The following is a 26,903-nucleotide window of genomic DNA, read 5'->3' on the forward strand; positions in this document are numbered from 1 at the left end:
GCTTCTGCACTTTGCAAGCCGATATAGCGTAAGGAGAAAAATTACATTAAGAAATAATTCTCCTAAAATCAGAGTGTGAGAGAGAGAGAGAGTGCATGCGCGCATACTAGAATTTTATACTCTGGATTAGCTCCTCCTTTTCGTGTATTTAACAAATAAAAAGAGTAAAGTTACACTAATGGGAATCTAAACTAAATGTTTTCTTGGAAAATATATTTCTCCCTTACCTAAAACCTCGGAACAAACAATTTAAACAAAAGGATTAGTGCATATGTGTGTGGTTTCTAAGATGTAACTGGGTGATATTATTTCTCTGAAATTGCATAAACTGCACTTGCTCTAGAATCCTGTGACAAACCAGACAGCTTTATGGCCTTCCAGGCTAAGCATTTTCTGCTAATAACGCTGGGGTAGAAATGAGAAAGCCATCTACTGCACACCTTCATGTGACTACATTTTTATGTTTTACCACTGGCTGTACGCGCTCTCATTTGCTCAGATAGACTGATACTGATCAGTTTTCCTCTAACCCAAATGACTGCTATGAATTTGAACTACAGGAAACTTAGCAGAACCACAACACAAGGCTGCAGTCGGGGTAAAAACTATGGCATGGTCATAGCTCTGTGCAAACATACATCCCACCTCCCAGGAGTACCACCTGCAGCAATTTAGCTTAAAAATAAAACATATGTTTGACATATCTGCGTAAATGCAGACATGTAGCTTGTACACAGAAAAATACGTAAGTTGTGTATAGACTTTTTAAAAGATTTTTTGCTCTTCAGCACCTAATGGAAATGGTTTAATCACAACCACGCTCTCTCTAACATGATTTTTGACCCAGTCTGTGAAGCAGATGAGCCACTGACTTCTCAAGTTTGTAAACTACAGCTGGGTTTCCAATTGGCTTCGGCACATGCAGGATGAGCAGTTCCTGTAACGTGCTGTTACAGCTGCAGGCAGCGTCAAAAAGAGGAAATATGCACCTTCAAACAAGAGGAAATGTATCTTAAGAAAACAACTAAAAGAATTCCAACATTGTATTAATTTCATACTTTGAAATCAGAAGCACCCCTATGCTATTACAAATTAAATTCATAGTGACCTTAATACATCTAAACAAGTATTTGCATTCCAAAAAAAATTCAGTTTCTTCATTTCTGTCCAACTAAAAGTGACTTTTCTGATGTCTTCCTCTCCCTTTAAAGAAAATACATTTACTGTTTCAGCTACAGATTCCCTGTTATTAGTGATAATTATAGTGAGAGTGATTATGAGGGAGAAGAGAAATTAAATGTTCTTTCAGTATTAAAAAATGTAAAATACTCTTCTCATATGCAGGCTATTGCTGCCATTGCTGTTAACAGCAGCTGCATCTTGGCAGGGGGCAGCAGAGACCATTGAAGGTAATGAAAATGTGCACAAATACAACAAGAAAAAAATATCCCGACATTGTTCATTTCAGAATTCTTACCCTACTCTCCGAAAAAAAGAAGGTCAACAAGAGATCTGGGCAGTCACACATCAGATCTCTTAATAGTGATTAGGGATCTTTCCTTCTGTAACTTCCCTGTTTCCGTGACAGCCCAGGTACCTGCTAAGGAAGGAGAAGGTGTACTCTGCAGAGCTCCTGACTCCTCTGAAATGAGTAGTTTGGATGACAGAACTTACTTGAAGATACTTAATTGACGCAAAATCAAGGCAATAACAACCTCAGATGTTAAATACAGAACAGCGTTAGGCTTCTAAAGAAAGCATTAACAGTAAATACGTAATATCAACATTGTGCATTTCATCCCTGTATCTCAGAGCCTTTTACGTAAGTTGATAAACATAACTATTCACAATTTATACATGGAAACACTGCAGTGCAGTGACGCTAAGTAACTAAAATTCACCAAGTGAGTCAGTGACAGGAACAAGTACAGACAGACAAGTTCTGCTCCTAATGTGGTGCTGCAGCCAGCAGATCGTGATACTTCATTCACTAAATGGTTGAGTCAGCACAGACAGTTTATCAGCTTTAAAGGCCAAATCGCTCGTTGTGTAAATGAGAATAATGCTCCTCGTTTCAGCAGATACACAACTGCACGCAGGAGGGCTCAGTCTGGCCCTCTTATGTTGATATCAAACAAACAGAAAGGCAAAAGCGTATTTCACTTTCCAGGTCAGAGGGAGAAGATGCCAGATTGGGAGTTGCAGTGCGGAGATGAAATAATCGGCTGAGATACCCTCACGTCAGGAAACTGAACCTTGCATAGAAATGCAGAAGTATTTTTGTGGCTCTTATTTGTGGACATCATCTTTGTTGAGCACAGAGATAGTAATAAACATGCATTTCAGGCATTTTCCCTTTGTTCTAAGTAATTTCAGGCTGGCGGGTCTCCCTTAGATGCATGCTGGCTGAATCACAATGAAGGCCTTTCTCCAGTAATACTTTATACTAACATAATCCAATTAAAAGGAACTTAATTGGTGTGCAACATTCCCTACAATTTCAACATTTTAAAAATGAATAGTCTCAGTAAGTACCAGATGGTGACACGCACTAATTAATCAGGCCTGCTCAATGAATGAGCATATTAAAATGAATGCACCTATTAGACATGTGTTTTCAATGCTGTATGCTGCAAAAAAAACTCCCCTTAAATGAATGCCTGCTATATTACTGAGCACTATGGACAAGTGTGCATTTCATCATTTGTAACTCTAACACTATCACTCTTTGGTCTCTTCTTAGATCACGAGATACTTGGTGCACATTTCCTTTTGTTTGCCCTCCTCCAGGGAAAAGGCATTTAGCTTTAGCATTGCTACTTGTGAAAACGGGCCTGCAATTTTTACGCTGCGGAATAAATTACTTTGATCAGCCAACTTATCAGACAACAGTCCAATAAATCGCTACTGAACAACCCATGAACCTCTCACCATTAACAGGCACGTCCTCAGACTGAAAAACTCAGCAATGGGAATCCAACCTAGGTCTCCTATACAGGAGTGCCCAAACACCACAAAACCACTACGGCTTTGTGGGTTTGTCTGAACCACTTACAGGGATCTGGTCAGTCACCGACCATCGTAAACAACGGTGTAAGTCTATCAGAACAAGAATAAAGTGGTGGTCATTCTTTGCCAGTATCTGATTTCGGTTTCTTTTAAACTTTAATATAATGGTAAACATTTTAAGAGAGTTTTTGGAAAAACTGAAGTGCTCCACATTGCTTCACACGTACGGTCCTGCTTGGGTGGCAATGGGCTGTAGAAAGGCTCCATCTCCCAGAGAGTGTCGAGACTTACTGATTCAGGGCCCCTGAACCATCTAAGCACAGATAACTGGGACCAAAACCAAATGTGACGTGCTAATTAGGGGTTTTTTGTCCTTCATGCTATTAAAAAAAAAAAAATCCTCCTTAAATTTTTACATCATTTGTGCAACTTCAAAGGAAAGCAAAACCCCAAGTGAAGCTAACTGTTAACATCTGTTAGATACATGAAATATAACGTAAAGAGAAGAGCTTCACAGCCAGGGAATCATGGTCCCAGTTTGAAGGCATGTTGAGAAACACACTTGTTTACATTCAGTACCTGGAAGCACTGCGCTTTGAATAATCTTGCAGCACTTATTAATGACATGTGAATCAAGCAAGGGAAAATAAACAAAACGAAACAAAAAAAAGAAGATGCTGTATAGTACCACAGCAGAGTTTAGAAATAAAAGCTGAAGTATCACTTTGAAAAAACATGAGTAGTGCACTCCCGGATCTCGCAACACTTCACAAAGGTGAATGCGTGTTTTATAATATGTATTTTTGTACAGGGGAACAGTGACTTACAATTTGGTGAAAGATGAAGAAATAGACCGTGACTTTTAAGTGAGATACCCTGTTCAGTCACAGCACTTACTTCACATGAGGTATGCTGGGAAAGAATGTGAAATTGAGTAGTGACAAATGGCATTATGGACTGCCACAATTTTATTCCCGAAGTGGACTAATGTTCACCAAATATTGGATCATTGTTGTAACAAGCCAGAACTGTGACTATGGCAGATAGCACAGATGGAAATTTCCATTATGCTAGGCATTATCGTTTCTGTCAAAAAAAGAAAACTTCTGTCTTGTTGCAGATAGTTTTTTCTTTTTTCCTTCCAGTGAGAACTGAGTGCCCTGGTAACTGTCCAAGGCCATAAAACAACGGTTCTGCAGAAAATGCAATGAATGTGCAGTGGATATTGAGGAGGCAATGACCTAGACTAAAAAGTGGACAACTTACTTTAGAACCGCTCTTCAACACTCTGGTACGACGCTGCTGGGATACAAGGGGTACAATGGATGGAAAGCACGACAGAATCACTTCTACCTGAGGTACTGAAAACCCCCTAGCTGCAAACTTGCTGCAAGACAGTATGAAACAATCAGGAAAAAAAACTTCTATCTATTTCTGGTTTTAACCTCCCACGCTATATTTTCCCTCGTTTAAAAAGAGTTTAAATTACATAAATATTTCATAAAACCGAGTGAAGGAAACCCTTGAATGTTTTTTCTACCTAAACCCTATAAGAATAAAACATGATAGAAATAACCAATGAACTGGAGCAAAAACCTGCCTAGGGCTAGGCAATCTGTAATGCCTCAGAAGAAAGCAGGCATTTCTTCACAATTTACCTAACCCAAGTAGATAATGCCACAGAACAGGGAAAAGGCAAGAAATATCCTCAGGATCTGCCCAGGTAATCTGATGAGATTCTGCATCATCACATTGAGAACACAAATAACAATAATAAGGACAAGCTCTCATCTCACATTTGGTGTTGAGGTCCAGTAGACCAGCCAAGGCAGGTATTTGAATACAAACTCTTCTGAGTTCCAATAATAAGAGATTCTTAACTGCAGAAAACTATTAAAATTATATATTTTTTTTCCTTTTGTAAAAAATCATCATGTAACATTAATAAAACTTAAATTTATAACGGCCATTCAGACATATATATGATATTACAATGATAATTCAGACAATGCTGCACATTCTTTAGGGATACTTTTAATTGCACAGAAAATTAGCTTTCATTTTTTACTTTTTTAAAAGAAAAACCCAGTAAGATAAGTCAGACTTATTAATAGTTTGTTTACCTCGATTCCTAAAAAGGGCTGTGTACAACATTCCAAGACCTAGCAGCAAATTAAGGGTAAGTGCATCAGCTGACAGGAACGAGCGTGATAATGATAATTAAAAAAAAAATCCTCAATTTCAGTGCATTTAAATTTGTCCCAACTCTGTTTAGCAAAATTATGAGAATTAAGCCCTTCACAGCATATTCAAAATGCACTGGTATGACTATACCTTGACCAATCTAATTATCTTCAATTTACCTTTCCTGGGCTTAACTTGAAATCCTGCCCTTTGACTTTTTTTGCCCATTTTTTGTGCACATGAAAACATCTAGAAGAATAACCTTTACTAAACCTCTCCAGAACGTATTCACCATAAACAACAATGAAATAACTGAAAAACACCGTACTGCTTCTACAGTTACAAAACCCCGTAATGGTTGTGGTTATCCTTCTGCTGAGCACAGCTTGAGAAAGAAAACACTGTGTATCATCACTGTATTATTGAATCCATCAATTCTGCAACTTCAGTTCACTTAAAACTCCCTCCCTTGGACTACTGCAACCTCTGGCTCCAAAGATCTTTACCCTGAACCCCTGATGCAGCAAAACTCACAACTGCCAAAACTATATCAGTTTCAGTTTTGCAAAGTAACTTGTGGATAGCAAAATACAAAACAGCAGTAGAAAGGACGTGAAGGATCTTACTAAAAAGTAGCCAAAGACAAACCAACCACAGCAGTATCAGGAGCAGACAACTTCTGCGAGAACGAGTGGATTGCAGGCAGCGCAAGAGGTCAGCTATAATACAGAAGATAAAACACACTGCAGAGAAGCCAGTTGATTACTCTCCATCAGTCTCAACCCCCTCCCCAAGATCCTTATGAGTTATTAAATAAAGACGTGAGAGAATTAAGTTTAAAAATAAACCGCTATCAGCCATTGTAAGAAATGAGACATCAAAAATAACTGATAAATTAAGAGCAGCAACACAGTAGGGCTGGACAGTGTAAAGCCATGAGCTGTGGAGAAACTGGAGAACTGGGTGGCTGAGCTACACGTAAAACTATGTGGCCCCTTAGCATCGGAGCCAGTCCAGCAAGGAGCTAAGCACAGTATGAATGGGACATGCTTTTTATCATGACTTCTGGGAAGGAAACTTGCTCTTCTTCCTACCAAACAATGAAAAAAATGGGCAAAAGAGAAATGGCACAATTTTATTTGAAGTTTTTAAGAAATTCTCACAAATTACTAATTGCAGGACATTCAAATGGTGCCACAGAATACGCAAGGCAACCAGCAGATTACATGCGTTGAGTGTAAGAAAATCAATGACATGATTTACTGAATATTATGTTCAGTTCTATTTATGACATCGCAGGAAGAAATGCAGCATAAAACAACCACAAAAATATTTTAAGGGATGAAAAGCTTTCCATATTAAGTGAAACAAAAAGATTAGGATAGTTTAGTTCAGAATTGAGACAAAATAATATTATATTAAATGATCCATCACATAAAGAAGATAGACTGGGTGTTCCCATTTAGTGCCTGTCTCAAAAAAAAAAAAAGAGCAACAAACCCAATGCACCATATTTTTAAAGCAATAAAAAGGAAATTATTCCATATGAAATGCTTCCTGCAACAAGCTGGCACTGAGATCAAGAGGTCAGCTGGATTCAGAAGACAATTAAACATTTATACATAGGATGAGACACTGGCAGTTGTATTAGGTGGGGTAAATCCAAAGCTTACAATTTCAGTGCTTAAACAAAGCATTCACTATTTGAGTTGAGAAGAAAATTTGCTCATCAGCCGATTATTCCTTTATTGTCCATTTGGGAGGTTTGGGCAGTGTGAAGGATGGGGTCACTGCTGGAGTCGGGTGCCAGCCGGTAGCCAGCACTGTTTCACCGCAGCACGCTTCCCGGGACCATGCCGTCTGCAGGGTACCTGTCTCCTGACATCCCACACCTCTTCCCAGTTTCTTCACAGATCCCACTTCACCAGATCCGAGGCACTGAAGAACCACGGAATACAAGACGTTGTCTTAAAGATTCCTGGTCTATACTTGTCGTGGTTTAGCCTCAGATGGCAACAAAGAACCACGTGCCGCTCGCACGTGCCTTCCTAACACAGGAAGGATCGTAAGAAAAGGCAAGACTCTTGGGTTGGGACAAAGGCAGTTTAACAGAACAGCAAAGGGAACAGGCAAACAACAACAACACGGACAGGGGAATATACAAACGCGATTACGGAACCGCCGCTCCCCGCCGCTCGCCGACCGGCCGGACCCGGGACGCCCCAGCCCGCTTTTAAGCAGCAACTTCCTGCCCCCTCCCCCGGCAGCTCAGGGTGGGCGTGGCTCACATGGCATGGAATACCAGGAAAAGTTAACCCTATCCCCACCGGAACCAGGACATTATCCACCCCTTATTCCATACCATCTATGCCATGCCCAGCAGGTTCCAATGAATTGCCACCACTTTCCCCTGTTATATATATATATATACACACATATAATGCCCTTAGTTTATGGGTCATCCCTCCAAAGTGTCCGTTGAGTTCTTTTAATCCACGGCTTTAGGCTCCATCTGTTAGAACAGTCTCTCAGGGCAGGTGAGATGCTGGGTGGTGCTGGTCTGTTGCATGCTGTATTTTTCGGAGCTTGTGACTGGTGCACCTGGTGTGGCTCACGCACGCAGTCCGTGGGCTGAAGATGTAGATCTTGAGGAAACTGCTGGGCGCCAGCTGCTGAGATCAGTTCTTATCCCATCATCCCTGTGCCTTACTTGTAGTACAACTGATATCAATTATAGCAATGAGGACATACAGTGACAGTGTTACTTATCAATTAACAGCACACAATCTGATTCATTGGCTATTCTCGCCCAAAATCAGATCCCCATGAGGTACACATCGGACTTCCCCATCCTGCCGCATCACCCACCAAGTGCACCCAGGTCCTTGGGCAAAAGCAATCCCACGGATGGGTTTGCCTTTGCCTGAGGCAGGACTAACCCAGACTGTCTTCCCTAGCATATTCTTCATATGCACTACGGGGACTTTATCCCCTTCTACAGTACGTGGAAGTTTTGATTGGGCAGGGCCAGCCCGATTGTTAGATCCCCTGGTGTTAACTAGCCAGGTAGCTTTTGCTAAATGAGTATCCCAGTGTTTGAAAGTCCCACCACCCATTGCTCTCAGTGTAGTTTTTAACAGTCCATTGTATCGTTCTATCTTCCCAGAGGCTGGTGCGTGATAGGGGATGTGATACACCCACTCGATACCATGCTCTTTGGCCCAGGTGTCTATGAGGCTGTTTCGGAAATGAGTCCCGTTGTCCGACTCAATTCTCTCTGGGGTACCATGTCGCCACAGGACTTGCTTTTCAAGGCCCAGGATAGTGTTCCGGGCAGTGGCATGGGGCACAGGGTATGTTTCCAGCCATCCAGTGGTTGCTTCCACCATTGTGAGCACATAGCGCTTGCCTTGACGGGTTTGTGGCAGTGTGATATAATCAATCTGCCAGGCCTCCCCATATTTGTATTTCAGCCATCGCCCTCCATACCAAAGAGGCTTCAAACGCTTGGCTTGTTTGATCGCAGCGCATGTCTCACATTCATGGATGACCTGTGCAATAGTGTCCATGGTCAAGTCCACCCCTCGGTCACGAGCCCATCTATATGTCGCATCTCTCCCTTGATGGCCTGAGGAGTCATGGGCCCACCGAGCTATGAATAGTTCACCCTTACGTTGCCAGTCCAGATCCACTTGAGCCACTTCAATCCTGGCGGCCCGATCCACCTGCTGGTTGTTCTGATGTTCCTCCGTGGCCCGATTCTTCGGTACATGGGCGTCTACATGGCGTACTTTCACAACCAGATTCTCTATCCGGGCAGCAATATCTTTCCACAGTTCAGCAGCCCAGATGGGTTTGCCTCTGCGCTGCCAGTTGCCCTGCTTCCACTGCTGTAACCACCCCCACAGAGCATTTGCCACCATCCATGAGTCAGTGTAGAGATAAAGTACTGGCCATTTTTCTCGCTCAGCAATGTCCAAAGCCAGCTGAATAGCCTTCACCTCTGCAAACTGGCTCGATTCACCCTGTCCTTCACTGGCTTCTGCAACCCGTCGTGTAGGACTCCACACAGCAGCCTTCCACTTTCGATGCTTTCCCACAATACGGCAGGACCCATCAGTGAACAGGGCATATTTCTTCTCATTTTCTGGCAGTTTATTATATGGTGGGGCCTCTTCTGCACGCGTCACCTCCTCCTCTGGTGACATTCCGAAATCCTTGCCTTCTGGCCAGTCCATGATCACTTCCAGAATTCCTGGGCGACTGGGGTTTCCCATTCGAGTTCGCTGCGTGATCAGTGCAATCCACTTACTCCATGTAGCATCGGTTGCATGATGTGTGGTGGGGACCCTTTCTTTGAACATCCAACCCAGCACCGGCAGTCGAGGTGCTAAGAGGAGCTGTGCTTCTGTACCAACTACTTCCGAAGCAGCTCGAACCCCTTCATATGCTGCCAATATCTCTTTTTCTGTTGGAGTGTAGCGGGCTTCGGATCCTCTGTATCCACGACTCCAAAACCCTAGGGGTCGACCTCGAGTCTCCCCTGGTGCTTTCTGCCAGAGGCTCCAGGTAGGGCCGTTCTCCCCGGCTGCGGTATAGAGCACATTTTTAACATCTTGTCCTGCCCGGACTGGCCCCAGGGCCACTGCATGGACTATTTCCTGTTTGATTTGTTCAAAAGCTTGTCGTTGCTCAGGACCCCATTTAAAATCATTCTTCTTCCGGGTTACTTGATACAGAGGGCTTACAATTTGACTGTAATCTGGGATATGCATTCTCCAAAAACCCACAATACCTAAGAAAGCCTGTGTTTCCTTTTTACTAGTTGGTGGAGACATAGCTGCTATTTTGTTGATCACATCCATTGGGATCTGACGGCGTCCATCTTGCCATTTTATTCCTAAAAACTGGATCTCCTGCGCAGGTCCCTTGACCTTACTTCGCTTTATAGCAAAACCAGCATTCAGAAGGATTTGGACTATTTTACTCCCTTTCTCAAAAACTTCTGCTGCTGTGTTTCCCCATACAATGATGTCATCAATGTACTGCAGATGTTCTGGAGCTTCACCCTGTTCCAGTGCAGTCTGGATCAGTCCATGGCAAATGGTGGGGCTGTGTTTCCACCCCTGGGGCAGTCGATTCCAGGTGTATTGGACGCCCCTCCAAGTGAAAGCAAACTGTGGCCGGCACTCTGCTGCCAAAGGGATTGAGAAGAATGCATTCGCTATATCAATCGTGGCATACCACTTGGCTGCCTTGGACTCCAGTTCGTACTGGAGTTCTAGCATGTCCGGCACGGCAGCACTCAGCGGTGGCGTGACTTCATTCAGACCACGATAGTCTACAGTTAACCTCCACTCTCCATTAGATTTTCGCACCGGCCATATGGGACTGTTAAAGGGTGAGCGAGTCTTGCTGATCACTCCTTGAACCTCTAGTTGACGAATCAGCTCATGGATGGGAATCAGAGAGTCTCGGTTAGTGCGATACTGCCGCCGATGCACCGTTGTGGTAGCAATCGGCACCTGTTGTTCTTTGACCCTCAACAACCCCACAACAGAAGAATCCTCCGAGAGACCAGGCAAGGCAGACAACTGTTTAACTTCCTCTGTCTCCAAAGCAGCTATGCCAAAGGCCCAGCGGTACCCTTTTGGGTCCTTAAAATACCCTCTCCTGAGGTAATCTATACCAAGGATGCATGGAGCCTCTGGGCCAGTCACAATGGGATGCTTTTGCCACTCATTCCCAGTTAGGCTCACTTCTGCCTCCAGTACAGTCAACTCTTGGGATCCCCCTGTCACCCCAGAAATACAAATGGTTTCTGCCCCTCTATAGCTTGATGGTATTAAAGTACACTGCGCACCCGTGTCCACTAGAGCCTTATACTCCTGTGGGTCTGATGTGCCAGGCCATCGAATCCACACCGTCCAATAAACCCGGTTGTCCCTTTCCTCCACCTGGCCGGAGGCAGGGCCCCCCTAATACTCGTCATAGTATCCATTACTCACTTCTTGCATAAATGACTTGGAAGTTCCTTCAAGAGGATCAGAAGCAAGATCAGGCCTTCTGCTTTGTCTGGGGAACGGCCCACTGGAAACTGGGGCGGCACTTTTCCTGGAGGGATCCCCTTTTGTGGTTGTCCTTCCTTGCAACTCCTGTACCCGTGTCCGCAGGATTGAAGTAGGTCGTCCATCCCACTTCCTCATGTCCTCTCCGTGGTCCCGCAGGTAGAACCACAGGGTGCCTCGTGGTGTGTACCCTCTGTACTCTCTCTCTTGAGTGGGGAAATGCCTGCTTCTAATAGCTGAGATACTGGCCCGTGCAGGTGGGGAGTAGAACATATTCTCTTCAAGTTGCTGGACCTTCCGCGATAGTTTCTCCACAGCTGAGACAAGGGGGGAAGAGAGACTTTCTTCATATCGCCGGAGCCGGCCAGCTACCTCATCCACCGTTGGTCCCTCTTCACCTTTCCATTCCATTACTGCCAGGGAGTTGGCATATGACGATGGTGCGCTCCGTACAAACTTCCGCCACATGGGCCTTGTGCATCGCACCTCATCAGGGTCTGTGGGTAAGTCGGCATTGTCCAAGTCATAATAAATCATCTCCCGCACGGCTAATTCTCTCAGGTACTGGATACCTCTTTCCATGGTAGTCCACTTGCTTGGCTGACATACAACATCCTCACTGAAGGGGTACCTCTCCCTCACGCCTAACAGGAGTCGTTTCCAGAGGCTGAGGGCTTGGGTCTTTTTCCCAATCGCCTTGTCAATGCCGCCTTCCCTAGACAGGGATCCCAGCTGCCTGGCCTCCCTACCCTCTAATTCCAGGCTACTGGCCCCATTATCCCAGCACCGGAGCAGCCAGGTGACAATGTGCTCGCCTGAAAGTCGGCTGAAATCTTTTCGCATATCCCGCAGCTCACTCAAGGATAGGGATCGAGTAATTATCTCTGGTTCTGCCTCTTCCTCCTGCTCTCGTGATGGCCCTGGTTCATCATCATCTCTTACTAAGCGAACTGATTTCTTTGTGTACTTCTTCTTCTGGATGGGGGCAACTGATACCGGCACGGGTTGGTTCTCTGGTTCAGTGGCAGTGGCTACCACGGGGGTTGCAGTAGCCGCAGTGTCTGTCGCAGGGGTTGCAGTAGCCGCAGTGTCCGTCGCAGGGGCCGCCGCAGGCGCAGGGGCCGCTGCAGGGGCTGCAGCAGGGGCTGCAGCAGCCGCAGGGGCCGCCGCAGGGGCTGCAGCAGCCGCAGGGGCCGCCGCAGGGGCCGCCGCAGGGGCTGCAGCAGCCGCAGGGGCCGCCGGTCTGGTTTCCATCTCTTCCCCTTGAGGGTGCTGCATAATTCTGAGCAGTGCCTGGTAGATACTAGCCAGGGCCCAGCACAGCGCGGTGAGTTGTGCCTCTCTAGAATAGCCACAACATTTTCCCTTCAGATATTCTACCACTTTATCAGGGTCCTGTAATTGTTCAGGGGTGAAGTCCCAGACCATTGGAGGCGAGTAGTTCTCTAGGTACCTGCCCATGCTCTCCCACATGCCATGCCACCCCTGACTATCCAGCCTCGGAGCAGATCTCCGGGTGGTAGTCTTAAATAGTTGCTTAACCCTAAACAAGACCTGGAACGTATTCAGGAGACATAGCACTAGGAACACACTAGTTTGAGTATCCCAAGGATATTCAAGATTCTCAAAAGCTGTCATACCTGACCCGAAGGAGAAAAGGGAGGCAAAAGGGCTGGGGAAACTATTAACAAATTCTGAGAGACGGTGTCCAATGTACGGACAGGACAACAAAACCACATAAACACCCCAAAATAACCGTCTGAACAGTGATGTTATCATATCATAAACAGATATCGCACAGGACAGCAGAATGATAATCCTCATCCCTCTTCCAGACATGGTAAACAGCATCGCAGGGAGTACATAAGCCATATAGGAATTTATGTAACACAGCCATGAGAACAAACCAAGCAACATGATGACCAGTGACTACTTACCTAATAAAATAAATGCATACAAGAGAAAAAAAAAAAAAAAAACCAAAACCGTTTTTTCCACGTTCTAGTTGGATTCTGTCGTTATGTCAACCCTTGAAGCCCCACGTTGGGCGCCAAAAAGGACTGTCGTGGTTTAGCCTCAGATGGCAACAAAGAACCACGTGCCGCTCGCACGTGCCTTCCTAACACAGGAAGGATCGTAAGAAAAGGCAAGACTCTTGGGTTGGGACAAAGGCAGTTTAACAGAACAGCAAAGGGAACAGGCAAACAACAACAACACGGATAGGGGAATATACAAACGCGATTACGGAACCGCCGCTCCCCGCCGCTCGCCGACCGGCCGGACCCGGGACGCCCCAGCCCGCTTTTAAGCAGCAACTTCCTGCCCCCTCCCCCGGCAGCTCAGGGTGGGCGTGGCTCACATGGCATGGAATACCAGGAAAAGTTAACCCTATCCCCACCGGAACCAGGACAATACTCTTCCATCCAACCTGTACTATGTACCTCTTCCACCTCTCCACGGCATGTCCCTTTTGTTTAGGATTTCACCTATATAAGCCTTCCTTTGGCAAGGCCCTTCTCAAAATTCATCTCTTTGATCATGCCATGATTCAGTTTTTTCCTTTTTATGAGATCCTACTCTTTACTTTCAGTGTTTTTAGTTTAACACAGCAAAATAACTAGATGATGCAGTAATACCAACATGCCATTATCCCCCAGTGGTAAGACCTTTCTCTAATCCCACACTTTGTTTTGTCACTCTCGTGCCAGGCCTATATCTCAGCCCTGGAAACAGTCTTGGTGTTCATTTCTACTTTTTATGACTACACAAGCACGGGCAATTGGGACCTCAGGCTATAAACTGCTTGGGCCAAGCGACTGTTACACTGGCACGTGTCTTGCAATGATCCACACAAATCCGTAGCAATGCATAAGTAAGATGGTGGTAATTGCAAAGGTAAGGTAGCCAGATAGAAGTCTTACAAAAGCTTAGTACTGTTTGAATGTTGTCATACATAGAAAAATCAGGATAAGATGACAAGGGAATGACATAAAAGGGATTTTTCTCTACAACTAACCTAAACAATTTAACTTTTGAAGTCCCATACATTACTAGTTTATGGTGGAAAATATAAATAAACATAAGCCACATACTGATATCTCATTATTTGGTGGAGCAAATGCCTGGACAGGGCTTGAAACTCTGTGAAAACTCCTTCAGTTTCCCATTCCACAGCAACCACCTCCTCCCACTGTCTTTCACTTGGTGCAGTCATTTTGCCTTGTTTCTTGCATCTGCGATCAAAGGCAGACATTCTAATTTGAGGATCTCTTTGATAATCTTGAGAAACTAGCTACCGGTAATTTTTTGGCCATCAAAACTAGTTCCAGCAGCTTATTCTCACTCAAACTACTCTTCTAATTAGTATGTCATTTATTCATCCCAATAAGCTACTTTACCAGGCATGATGAATGCAGGAAATTTTAATCTGCAGTCATAAGCCACAGAAATGAAATGAGTGATGAGCTTTAAGTCAGAAGGTTAAAGATATTATTGTTTACTAGTGTTGAAGTTAAAAAGAAAATAACAATGACGCTTCACAACAGATATTCTTAGGTACTCCTTATGCTTTGTCTACAGTCCATCCACATAAAATGAGAAGCCACCACTGATGAGAATGCTATTAAGGATAAAAAGCACCATCACAGGTGAAATTTTATTCAGAAAAGGAATTAGCAGACACTGAAATTGCATGCTTTTAGCATTCATAATAAACAAAAATTTATTGGTTTACTTATTCTGATGATTAAGGTGTTGTGTCTGGCTGTCTTTGAGGATAACACACCCCAAACACTGGGACTGCATTCTTTGTAATTTCTCCATGCATTACCCTGTACAGATCACCCCTACACAGCGCTGCTTGCAGAGCGGTATCACGCAGAGGTGCACAGGTCCTCACAGACAACTCAGCTGTACAGACAAAACAAGGCTTCTGTTTTGTCCATAGGGCCTTCTGCTTCTTTTTACCATTTGGCACCAAAGTGGATTTACCATAATGGTATCAAATACAACCACCTACATTACAAATGATTCACTGAGTATAAAATCCTAGTATGCTTGTAACAACAGTGTGGAACAGACCCAAAAGCCAAGAAAATCAGTGCCTCACTTCATTTAAAACATTGTGTTGTGGACCACTGAGAAGAACCCAGGAGTCTTAGAATCATAGAATTATCTAGGTTGGAAGGGACCTTTCAGATCATTGAGTCCAACCATCAACCTAACACTGACAAAACCGTCACTAAACCGTGTTGCTAAGCACTACGTCTACCCATTGTTTAAATACCTCCAGGGATGGTGAAGTCTTCGTGCTCTTTAGCCTGATTATCAAGTTAGCAACATCACAGCTCCTGGAAAATCTTTCAAGTCCACAAGACATCAGTGTTCCAGGCACCTTGGGAGGGACTGTGTGACGCAGCTGTGTCCCTCCGTGGTGACAGAAAAGGACTAACAGCACAACACAGGGCATGTGACAGTCAGTAATCATCTTTTTAGGCTATCAAAGAAGACATGATATAGGGCAGGGGAAAAAAACCCAGTCAAACTAGTAATTTTATTTTAGTCCACAAAATCTGATTCCTTACTTAAAAATAATCCTTACATGGAGGAGCTGCACAGTGAAGGCATCATTAAATATAATCGAGGACAGAATCAGAGGGAAATGTAATAAAAATTCTGTATTAGTTTTTATCTTTACATTCAATGACTGCTTTTTGCAGCTAGGGAATTTGCTCTATTTACTTCATGAGAGAAGAAATAGCCTTTATTTTCAAAGACAGATGTTTAAACCTATCAAGTATGTAAAACTGCTATAATTTTTTCCCCAACAGTGTAAGACAAAGAAAGGGAAAGGAGGAGTCGCTTACTGCTTCTGAGAAGGCTGACTTCACGCAGGCAAAACCTACCCTAAGAACCAAGCTGCTTTGATGGCAGCAGGAGCATCCGGCTGCATCCAGCCACTTAAAAACCAGAGGTGGCTTCTCACAGGGAGCAAACAGTAGCCAGAGCTGAGCCTGGCACACCCCGCACCACTCCCCTCCTGTCAGCCCAGGGTCCCCACAAAGCTGCTCCTTCCACCTATGAGCAGCCATGCTGTCAGAGCGCCCAGATGCTAATTAAGAGGCTGCTGATCATACTTGAAAATAACTAGCTTGAAACCTAGCCAGCGCTCGTTCATGGGTCAGGACACAGTATGGAACAACAAAACCGGAGCACAGTAAACAAGCTCTAGCAAAGAAAATCAACACCATTTATTGTTTTCAGGAACAGTACTCTTAAATTCTTTCTTTAGTTCTTCTTTACAGATATAAATGTTTTCCTAGAGGAGCTGATTGCCAAACATAAATTTTGCTACTTGTGCTTGGCAGAATCCTAAAAATGCAAAGCTTTTTCTATCCAGAAAAAACACAACGTAAATTTTCTAGTCTTGTACTGCTAAGATGACTCAATACTAACCTACAGGGCTCTGAAGGTAAAAGCAGAATCACGCTCATCTGAATTCTTTACCTTTCAAACAAGGTTTTTCTGACAGTATATTTTATTACTCGTAGTCCACGGGTACACCATTGTGCAGGAACAGATTTCACAGAAACCACCCTAAACCCAGGGCAATTACATTCTGCCACTGCCAACCCGAGGAAAATACAAAAGGCTGCTATTACCTGCCCTCTTAGAGGGTCTGGAGGGAGGTTTTATTCCTGCCCTATGCAACACTATGCCATTTTGAACTAAACTGCTCACAATGCTAAGAAGCATTTTAATGTGGACTAAGAGGAACTGGGAGACCAAGACCTGCCAAGACCATCCCCGTAAGCAGCATCAAGTTGCAAGGCAGTAGTAGCAATACTCTTCCCACTGCTCCCTGCCGAGGTCCTGGGCTCAGTCTCTATAGACAGGTTAGGAGACAATACAAATACTCCATCAAATGAGGAAACCAGCTGAGAAATCTAAATCCTGCTCCCCCAATACTGTTTCCTCAATACTAAGCACAAGAAGGTGATGTGTATGCCAGGTCTCCCAAGTATGGCCCGCAGAAGAGACTACACGCTCTGCAGTACTTCATCTTGCAATTTATACAGAAAAAAAACTGTACAGCAAATTTCAAGGTTATGGGCTCAAACTTGGCTTAATAACACATGGTGGCATATGTTATCCTTACATAAACAGTATATGGGATCCCAGCTGTTAGTCAAATGGTGAATTGCAACAGTAATTGCCACAGCTATCCAACAGCGTTACTCATTTCTTTTGCCCTCATACTACTGATTCTACTTTGCTTTTTGTTTTTGTTAAATAAAAAAATTAGCAAATTAACCTCTCAAATCTTCTCTGTAAAACAAGCAGCTCAAACCTTTAATCACTAGGAACTTTTGTGAACTGTTATTAGCACCCTTGGACTGTTGCTCTCCAAAAGACAACACAGCGTTCCTAGAGCTTCATACCCGTGACAAACACAGAGGAAACAAACCCTTCCTGCCCTTGAAATAGATTCCTCCGCGTGTGGGGACCAGGCACTGTCCTTTTAAGTCCATATGGTTATCCAGAACTCATGACAACAGGGTGGTCATGACTTCCACAAGCTTCGCTTCTCTCAGTGAAGTCAGGCAAACCTGGTCTAAACTCTTCATTCCCAGTTTACAACTGCACATGATAAATACAAATTATTGGCTCAAGCCTTTTTTCGATGTAGTCAGTGACTATCTCTGCTTTCAAATTTCCTGCTTTCCCTAACTATGTTTTCTTTCAGACTACTCATAAAAAAACACCCCCTGACTAATTTTATGACAAAGATTAACATATGGCATCCCATGCCAGTAACAACTTCTTACCTACAATCGGTTTCAGACCTGTCGCCTATAGCCAGGCCTAATCCACATAATATATATGCTGCATTTTTATCATTTTACTTTCTTAATAACAGTACATCCAAATAAGAAATTAAATTAAAACATACTATATTTAAAAGTTAATTTAGCCTTTTGTATACTTGTTAATGAAGATACCCATTCATAGCTCACTAAAATTCAGCATCTGGGTAAAAGATGTACAGAGGCATGAGGAAGAGAGGACACGGGGTTTTGCAAATACAATGAACGGGTGTTTTATTTTAAAGCTATTTTAAAAAGCAAATCTTTTGGTTTGCAATAGCATCATGCAGCAATTCAACAGAATAAAACAGTCCAAGCAATCTGCATTAAAATTCAAAGTGTAATTTTTTTAATTTCCACAGAGATTTGTAGAAATATTTTTTGGCATAGCCAGAAAATTAATCACTACTAACTTCACCTTCTATGGCTGTTTTAAGTACCCCCTACTCAAACCATTTCTCATATAACAACCACTCAGAAAACTGTCAGCTTTTTTAAGTCAGCTGTTTTAGAAAGCCTTTTGTTGAAACCAAGTATGTTTAACAATGATCTGAAAGCCTTAATTTTGATAGTTCTGCTGCCTTTATTGAGTTTGACATATTGCAATTTCTATGTTTGGATGCCAGAACGCAGTATGTAAAAAAAAAAAATTAAATTACAAAATTTCAATAATAGGATATTTATCAGCTGCTTACCGTGTCTGTATGCAGTTATAGGACTTGGCCCCTGTGCTGCTTCATACAAGTATGCTGAGAAGCTGAAGCAGATTTGCTCTGCACTGTGCAGGTTTCTCAATGTGTATTAACACAAAAATTTTTGCTACATAAAAGTATTTTTTTTCCTCCTTTTTTCTGTAGAGAGAAAATAATTTCCTTACTTTCATATGGTATTGCAGGGACAAGAAGACTAAAGAGAAAAATGGAAAGACACAAAAGAGCTAACAGTGTTTCTCAGAATATAGTGGCTATACAGAGCAGCTCCATATAACCTGTCACACACTTTCATCTCTAGTTCTGCCAAAGCAAGATATTCCTCCCAAAGCAGGGCAGTGTTGAGCAGCCCCACTGTGACAGAGCCGAGCCACTCAGCCTTAGCTCTCCACGAGCTCCCAGCTGGTGTCAGGACGCAGGTGCAGAGCCAGGGACACTCGCACCAGTTTAGCAGGGCTTCTGCTTTGCTCCCGTTGACTGCTGTTCCGCTGCCAGCCCCACTCCACTGTGCCAAAGGCAATTTCGTACCAACATACTGTACTTCTGTTCCAGCAGAGAGTTCTTCCAACTCTGATATAATTCAACATGATTAACAAAAGGATGGTTTCATAACACTAATTAGCATTGTGTAGTCAGAAGATAGACTGTAGGCCTATATCTCTAATGTCCTATGTTAAATTTGTTCTCTAGACATAAAAGACTGGTACATTAACCATGTCTTATTTTCACATTTTTCTTTTCAGAGAAGCCTGGATGAATCGTAATGCACACAGTCTGAAACACTCAGCAGATGATTTCGCTTAAATCTCAAGTAAGACAAATTAGACGGGATCTTCAATCACTGCTTTGGGACGTGTGGGCGATGTATTACATTTTACAAGTAAAAGCATTTGGAAAAATTCAGTTTTCACTCTTCAGCCACTGTACTCTCTTAATTACATGCTAAAGCTTGGAGAAATAAGAACCGGAAAGGAAAAGAGCAGAAGAGAGACTTCACAGAGATAATGAGATGGCTGCTTGCTGAAATTAGGCAACATCATCTTTAAGTCTGCAGAGCTGAGCTAAAGAAGGAAAAAAGCCAATTCCTCATACTGCCCGTGCATTCCCTTTTAGCAGTGGAGCCGTTCTGTAGTAACTAGTTTTAAGTAAAATGTGAAGTTCTAGCAGCAAGTTCACTACTTGAGTGAGGGTTTTGATTTTATAGGGTGTGATGGAAGAACTAGTTTGAGGCTGTATAAAAGTAATAAAATAAATTCTGCCTCAAATCTCTGTGAACCTTTAATATTTCAGGATCCATAGACAAATGAAAGTCTCAAAAGACCTCCGGAATAGTAATGGTTGGTATGCCTATTCATTTCCCGCTGCACACTTTCTTTTTATACTCCAAAAATAAAGTATAAAGAAAGAAATTAGGAAGACCTGTCAAACTAATTTTTTTTAAAGTCCAATTTCAATCTTCCCTATCAAAAATGTGATTCAAAAACTCTTGTAGCTATTATTGTCCAAGGACACTAATTTTTTTTTAAGCTGTTTGGATGGATTTGATGTTATCCCACACCAATGTGGGCAATACCTTTGTTTTCTCGTAGATGCAAACATCGGACTGTTACACCAAGAGTCAGCATTACTACTACTGCTAACCAGAGCTCAGGTGAGTACATACGGTGGTAACCACATTGTGAATCTTACATGTTCAAAGGTTATCCATCAGGTGGCTGGCTTAAAAGTTTTGCAAATAGAACTAAAGCACCACTGAGAGTTATTATTTTCCTTCAATATTATTATTGTAATGTACGGGGATAAATGTTAATACTGCAAGTACATGACTTTAATTGAAATGTGAACTGCTTGTTGATGTTGTCTCTTTCAGTTCTCCTTTTCTAATCACAAAAGTGGTTCTAAAAATTGCTCTGCCCAAAACATTTGCAAAAGAGATTGAAATCACTATCTGAAAGTTAAGCACAGTAGTATTTTAGGGGTTAAAAATCACACTAATAGTGTCTTCTTTAAAAATACACCTGTGTAGTTTGTATATTGTAGTAGCAGAGAAGTATATGTTAACATGTATTTATAAACACACACAAAAAGAAAGAAATTCACAAGTACGAAATATGTTGGTATATTTCTGAGATCTTCAGACTGAGGACTACATAAGCCATACACGTCACGGGCAGAAGGCTAAAATAAGTGTGAGCAGATAAAAGAGGACTTAAAACTGAGAAGAGATGATAAAACAAACAAAAAAAAAGAAAAAGCTATATTAGTAATGAACCCCAGGAAAAATCATTTAGACAGCCAGCTTATCCCAGTGAAAGATATAAATCTACTGAAGGTTTAAAACATCTCTCTATAGGAACCAGTCTATCGGAATAGAGCTAGCAACGATACACCAAAACCCAGCCAGATGCTTCTGGGTACCTATTGTGGCTGACTCCATGTGAGGTTGTACGTGTGAGGTTACATGGCTTTGCCCACAGCCGCGGTTCTAGGAACAATTCCACTGTTGCCTTGGCAGTGGGTCTGCTGTACCAGCACTGATACTGGGAATGTTTCACCATTACGCCACTGGAAATGGCCAAAGCAAAATTTTAGCCCATGGCGAATGTGAGCAGCGATGGCTGTTTGCCGCAGCACTTTGGCTGGTACGGGTGGCTGAAGGAGGCTCTTTTGTGTAGTATTTACCAAAATACATGCAGCCATGCAGACCTACACATCATTTACAAAGTTCCAATACAAAATTTCCAACACAGAAAATACAATCCAGCTTTTAAAGGAGCACTGCAAATCTTCAATTAATATAGTAACTTTGTGGACACAAACACACGCAATTTATGGGAATTTATCTATTTTAAAGAGGAGGAGGGGAGAGGTTAATAATACATAATGTTATAAGCAAGGAACTTCCAAACCCAGTTCTAAAATTATCTTCAGCTTTGTTAAATAAACAAACTCTATGCGCTCCCTTTTGCGTGTTTCTAAAGTCTTTCTTCTTTCTCCTCTCCTTAGACTGCTCATGAGCTTCATCTGATCAAAATTCTTTAAGGATGTCAAGGGGATAAATACTGCTATTAACAGCTACTAGTTTCCATTTGCTTTTCAGAAATGAGTGCATTACATTTTGAAGCATTATATACACTATTAGGTATTCACAGAACGCACTATTAGTGACAGACAATATGCAGAGGAAGAAGAGGAGACTAAAACATTTTTTGCATTAACGGGAGGATCCTCCAAGTGGTTTGCAGTGTGCTCCAGGGCCACTCCATTGTTCTACAGTGCTAGGATTTCAAGCAGAAGACATTTAACTCTGCTTCTTCCAGGAACAAAATATAAATGAAGGGAATTGGGTATTTTATCCGATGCAGGTAACAGATTTCTACCTAGCAATTTTCTGCAACTTAAATGTAAATGACGCATGAAAAATGTATTCTTATTAAACGTTAAGCACAAGTGTTTTAACCAAAAAGTAGGGAACGCGGCAATGATCTCCGTGTTTTGTCATCACCAACAACTGCAGCCCTACATCACCAAGCCCTACAGCCCCGAGGAGCCTACAGTTCCTACCAACCTGTGATCAAATTAACACAGAGCAAGTGCAGCTTCAAAGAAATTATGGGTACTTTATTATGTGCATTCAGAAAGAGACAGCCATGAAGCATTGCCTTGCTAAATGTTATAAAAGTTCTTATAAATATTCATGGGCAGCATTTGTACTCGAAGCATTTAATCATTTCTTTACAAAAAAGGAATGGGGGGAAGGGGAGAGGAAAAAAATTACCATTTCCCCAGTTCCAAAGAGTTCAAGAGAACAGAAAAGACAAACTTTTGCACAAGTGCTCTATAAATTAGACAGCACCAAAACCAGAAACTTACAAACAAGAGAATCGTTTCAGGTAGATTTTTTTTTTTAAAACTACATCTGAAGTTTTAAATAGTTTGCAGGTACTAAGCTAATCATTTTTTGATCATTTGCATTTCTTGAATTTTGATCATTTGAATTTCTATGTCATTAGCTTTTGAAAAACAAGATTGATTTGTTGCTTCTGACATTAGTATGAAGACAGATTTAGTTGGCTGTGCTCCTCTGCATTTTTCAAAACCCCACCGTCAAAGATGAGCCTAACGTCACAGCACAGATAAATATGGCTGCTTCGCAATGGCATGGCTTTGTGCAACTCGGAAACTCGATCCATTGATACACAGCTGTTGAGAGCTAAAATAGTGAGACTCAAAATCCTGCCATCACCCCTTGAAAGCACTGCATTTCTAACTATATTCTAAAGCACACAGCCTCTTGATTAAGCCTCTCTGACTTAAAGTTTATCAATACTACTGTGAATTAATAGAGATTACGGTAATACATGCTGCCAATACAAAAGCCTGTTCACAAGTGGTTTGTGCACAAAGAGAAAAGATATTGCAAACCAGCTTTGAAATAAAATTATAAACATAGTATAAAGGCTAAAAGATGTAGAGGAATAACATCTGAACTCCTCAGAAATCACCTAAGCAGACACAGCAGTGGGGGACCAGCTTAGACCACCTGCCTTGCTGCGATCCTGCCTCCAACGCACCAGACCAAGGTAATCGAATCCCTGCCTCTGACATTCTTTTACCTACTCTTTCATACCAAGAGCATCACTTTCGGAGAAACACATGTTGCGCTATAGCTTTGGCTGTGAATATCTTTGGCTATGGTACTTTTGGTTCCCTCTTGTATCAATCAAGTCAGATTGCTGTCAGATGTACCTGACTCTGCTCTCAGGTGTATCGGACAAGCCTCAGTGGAGTTATTCCAGGCACACACACCACATTTAGAAATACAAAACAAAATGAAAAGTGATGCTGCCTTTTACTTCCCTCAGGAAAACTGGCTCTTGCAAATGGTTTTATCATTTTCATTATATCCTGTTTGATTTGCTTTACCGTCTTGACTGGAACAATAGCTAAGACATAATAGAAAAAGATTTTTCCACAGGCTGGTTCTAATTACATTAAATCTCAAGTGAGATACGACATTTAAATAAGAAACAACAACTGCAGAGTCTGAGATAATAACATACCAAGATACTAGGCTTTTTGAGAGTACCATTAAAATGATGCATTAAACATTACAGTGGACTCCAATCATGTTTCAACACGAACGCCATTTCTTCTGTGGCACACCGCTGCAGAGAGGCTAGCAGTTATTGCAGTCAGTGCTCAACTCTGAACAATTAGGAAACATTATCCTTCATGTTGGAAGTTACATAGATCTTTGCAACACAAACTATGAGACACATGCTTGAACTCCTGCACGAGGTGAGGCGGTTGGGAATGCAGGATCACTACAGGATTAATCACCTCATGAACCCCGAGGTAGAGTTGAGGAAGTTTTGAAGAGCTCCTGGATTTTGTTGCAAGTTGTACCTTTAACATTTTGTCACGATAACTGGATTATCTTTTAATGTGCTTGGAAAACATACCATCTTTACATTGCTGAAAACCACTGAAAGATGAACAGGCTAAATGGAGACCGGGGCTATATGGGCTATAAACACAGTGAAAGCTGTCATAGTCCCATAGTTTGTGTATTTAATGCTATAAGCCATCGCGCAGCTGTGCTTCCAGAATTGGTGCTTATGGGACCCTGCAGCAAATTCCCCTGCTGGAAACCAAAACTGAAGAAAGGGAACTTATGTGGGGAGGGAAGGAACTGACCTCCCTCTTCGTCGGCTACGTGCTAGTCCAGGTAAAGGGAAGGAGAAGGGTTGACCTGTGGGAATGGGGGGAAGACAGTTTGTCTTCATCAATTCCCTTTGCTTGCAGCTAGTTACTAAACTAACTTAACTAACATCAAACCATGTATAAGTGATTCACCAGAGTATGGCTAGAACCGAAACAGTTATGTACGTACAGATTTGGATATCAGTTACTTATCTGTTCAGCTGTTTTTCCATAGTTGTCACAGTTGACTTTCAAGGAAACTATCTAGATACTGAGGATTAAGAGACTTACTTTCAGTCAATAAACAGAATCTGTGATTCTAAATTCTATGCTCAGAGAATATAAAATTCCACAGTAGCAGTTCAGTAAGTAAAGCATTCTTGTCTAAATAGCAAAACATATATTAATTCTCTATTAAAAATGTAATCAAGTACACAAAAGAAAATTGAAAAAACTTTTTTCATCACACAAAAGTCATTTTCTTGTGTGTATATTTACACTTCAGGCTTGCAAGACTAAAAGTGCTCTTATGAACTAATTACCTATGTTTGTCTAGTGAATAAGCCACGGCATTGAAGAATGATTGCTCACATGCAGAAAGTTGAGTAGTAACACTTATATGACCACATTGCAAAACCATTTTCTAAATGCAGCTCAGAGATACCTGCACAGCCACTGCTGGAGATGCCTGTCTGAATAGATCTAAATCTGAAAAGAAAATGCAGACAGATATGAAGGTAATCAGTAAAAGACGCATGCAAATATTACTACCTATGAAAATATTTAATTAATAAAGAAGAAGGAATTTAAGTTGTATATCTTTCTCTATCAATTATTGGTTTTGTTAACTTCCTTTAGGCCCTTATGCTTATAAGACATTTGTAAACCAAAATTAGTTGAAGATGCTCACCTTCATGTACCCTCACCACTTCTCTTGTACTGGCTCTGCTGTTCTCCTGACACCTCTGAACCAACTCAGCTTTCAAACTGCAGCAAATCAACCTGTGGATGGGGAGGAAAAGTCATTTTCTGCCAGGTCAGCAAGTTGAATGGGCTCGTGAAGATAAGCGATAAGCACCAAGCATTCAGCCACAGAGGGGACAATGCTGCACGGCCAGGAGCAGCAGTCAGGTACCTGCTGTAGCTCCACCACCCTCCGCACCCCAAGAAGTGCTGGTCAGTACAGACTTCAGCAGATGAAGAGCTGCAAGTTTTACGTCGGCATCACGGCCTACACTGTTCTGAAGCTCCTGGGCTCACATTGACTGACTTACTGTGTTGCATAAAACTTTTCCGTTCTGCTCAAGTATCTTTATTCAAAAGAATACTTCGGTCATTTAAAGTTACCAGAGCAGTCTCTCACAACCTGTGCTGCAAGGGCCACATTGGCACCATTCTTCTGTCCCACTAGGGCCAAATGTTTTCCTTGGGAACTGTGAGTGGCTCAGGGAAATCACAAAAGATATCACCTTGTTCTACCTGTTCTCAAGATACAAACTAGCATACTTCACGTGGGGCTATGGACTGGTGTTACCTATTTACAGATGCTCTTAGAATAATCGTGTTAATTGCCTTTTTTTTTTCCTGCACAGTTCCTGGCATATCCTTTCCACATTGGATACCACTGAAATACCAGTGTGTAATTTTACAGGGAAACTAAACCAAAGGCTATTTCTTCCCCAAAGAAGGCAATAATTTGAAAATTTGCTAATCTTGATGGTGAGTTGAAATAAAGGCTGATAACAAGAGAGGCTGCACAGAGCATAGGTCATGAGGACCCGAGTACTGAAGAGGGAAAGCTGGATGAGGAGTGCTTCCTGCAGCTAGGACATCCATAAAAGCCAATGCCAGTGCTGCGGTGCTAGTAATTCAGCAGCATAAGGACAAAAAAAGGGAGACTTACTTCAACAAATTGGATGTGATATATTGCACTTTTAGTGCTGTATCCCATGGCTACTGAATTACTGAATCTTCATTGACTATTTATGTCACATGCTCTCCTGATTTGCTATCGAAGTTTCTTCCTACACAGACTGGTGCTCTCTCATTATGACCAAGATTTACAGAGTACAGATTTCAGATTTTATAGAAGCCACTGTGCTTTCTAAAGATCCACCTTTTCTTCTAATCAACTGAAATAACACTTTTTGGCTATGACTCCTGGAGGGTTTGGTTTTTTGATTTTTTTTTTTTTTTTTTTTGAGACTTGCAATGCATATTTCTCACTCAGATCTCTAAGGATGTTAATAAGATTTATCCGCATAGCCTGTCTCACTATTTGCCCCCCTTTAATTCTTTGAGATACAAGTACTTTTATGTTACAGGAAATGAGGACAACAGAAAGCTGCAGATCCCATGAA

The 26,903-nt window shown here is 42.2% G+C and overlaps 1 protein-coding gene across 8 annotated transcripts in view; it reads right to left on the bottom strand.

The window, feature by feature from the left end:
* Positions 1 to 26,903, bottom strand: part of PEAK1 (pseudopodium enriched atypical kinase 1) — a 124,910-nt gene that overhangs the window by 37,466 nt on the left and 60,541 nt on the right. For 3 of the 8 annotated variants that reach the window (XM_074601054.1, XM_074601044.1, XM_074601050.1), the window contains one exon: positions 25,454 to 25,545. The exons of 3 other annotated variants lie outside the window; for them this stretch is intronic. The gene's annotated coding sequence lies outside the window, so the exon portion shown is untranslated. Of the gene's footprint in view, positions 1 to 25,085; positions 25,252 to 25,453; positions 25,546 to 26,903 lie in introns of all 8 variants that reach the window. 2 more of the 8 variants (XM_074601048.1, XM_074601047.1) reach the window with 2 other exon arrangements.

Source organism: Larus michahellis, chromosome 9 (genome assembly GCF_964199755.1).
Source record: "Larus michahellis chromosome 9, bLarMic1.1, whole genome shotgun sequence".
In the NCBI taxonomy this organism is placed as follows: Eukaryota; Metazoa; Chordata; class Aves; order Charadriiformes; family Laridae; genus Larus; species Larus michahellis.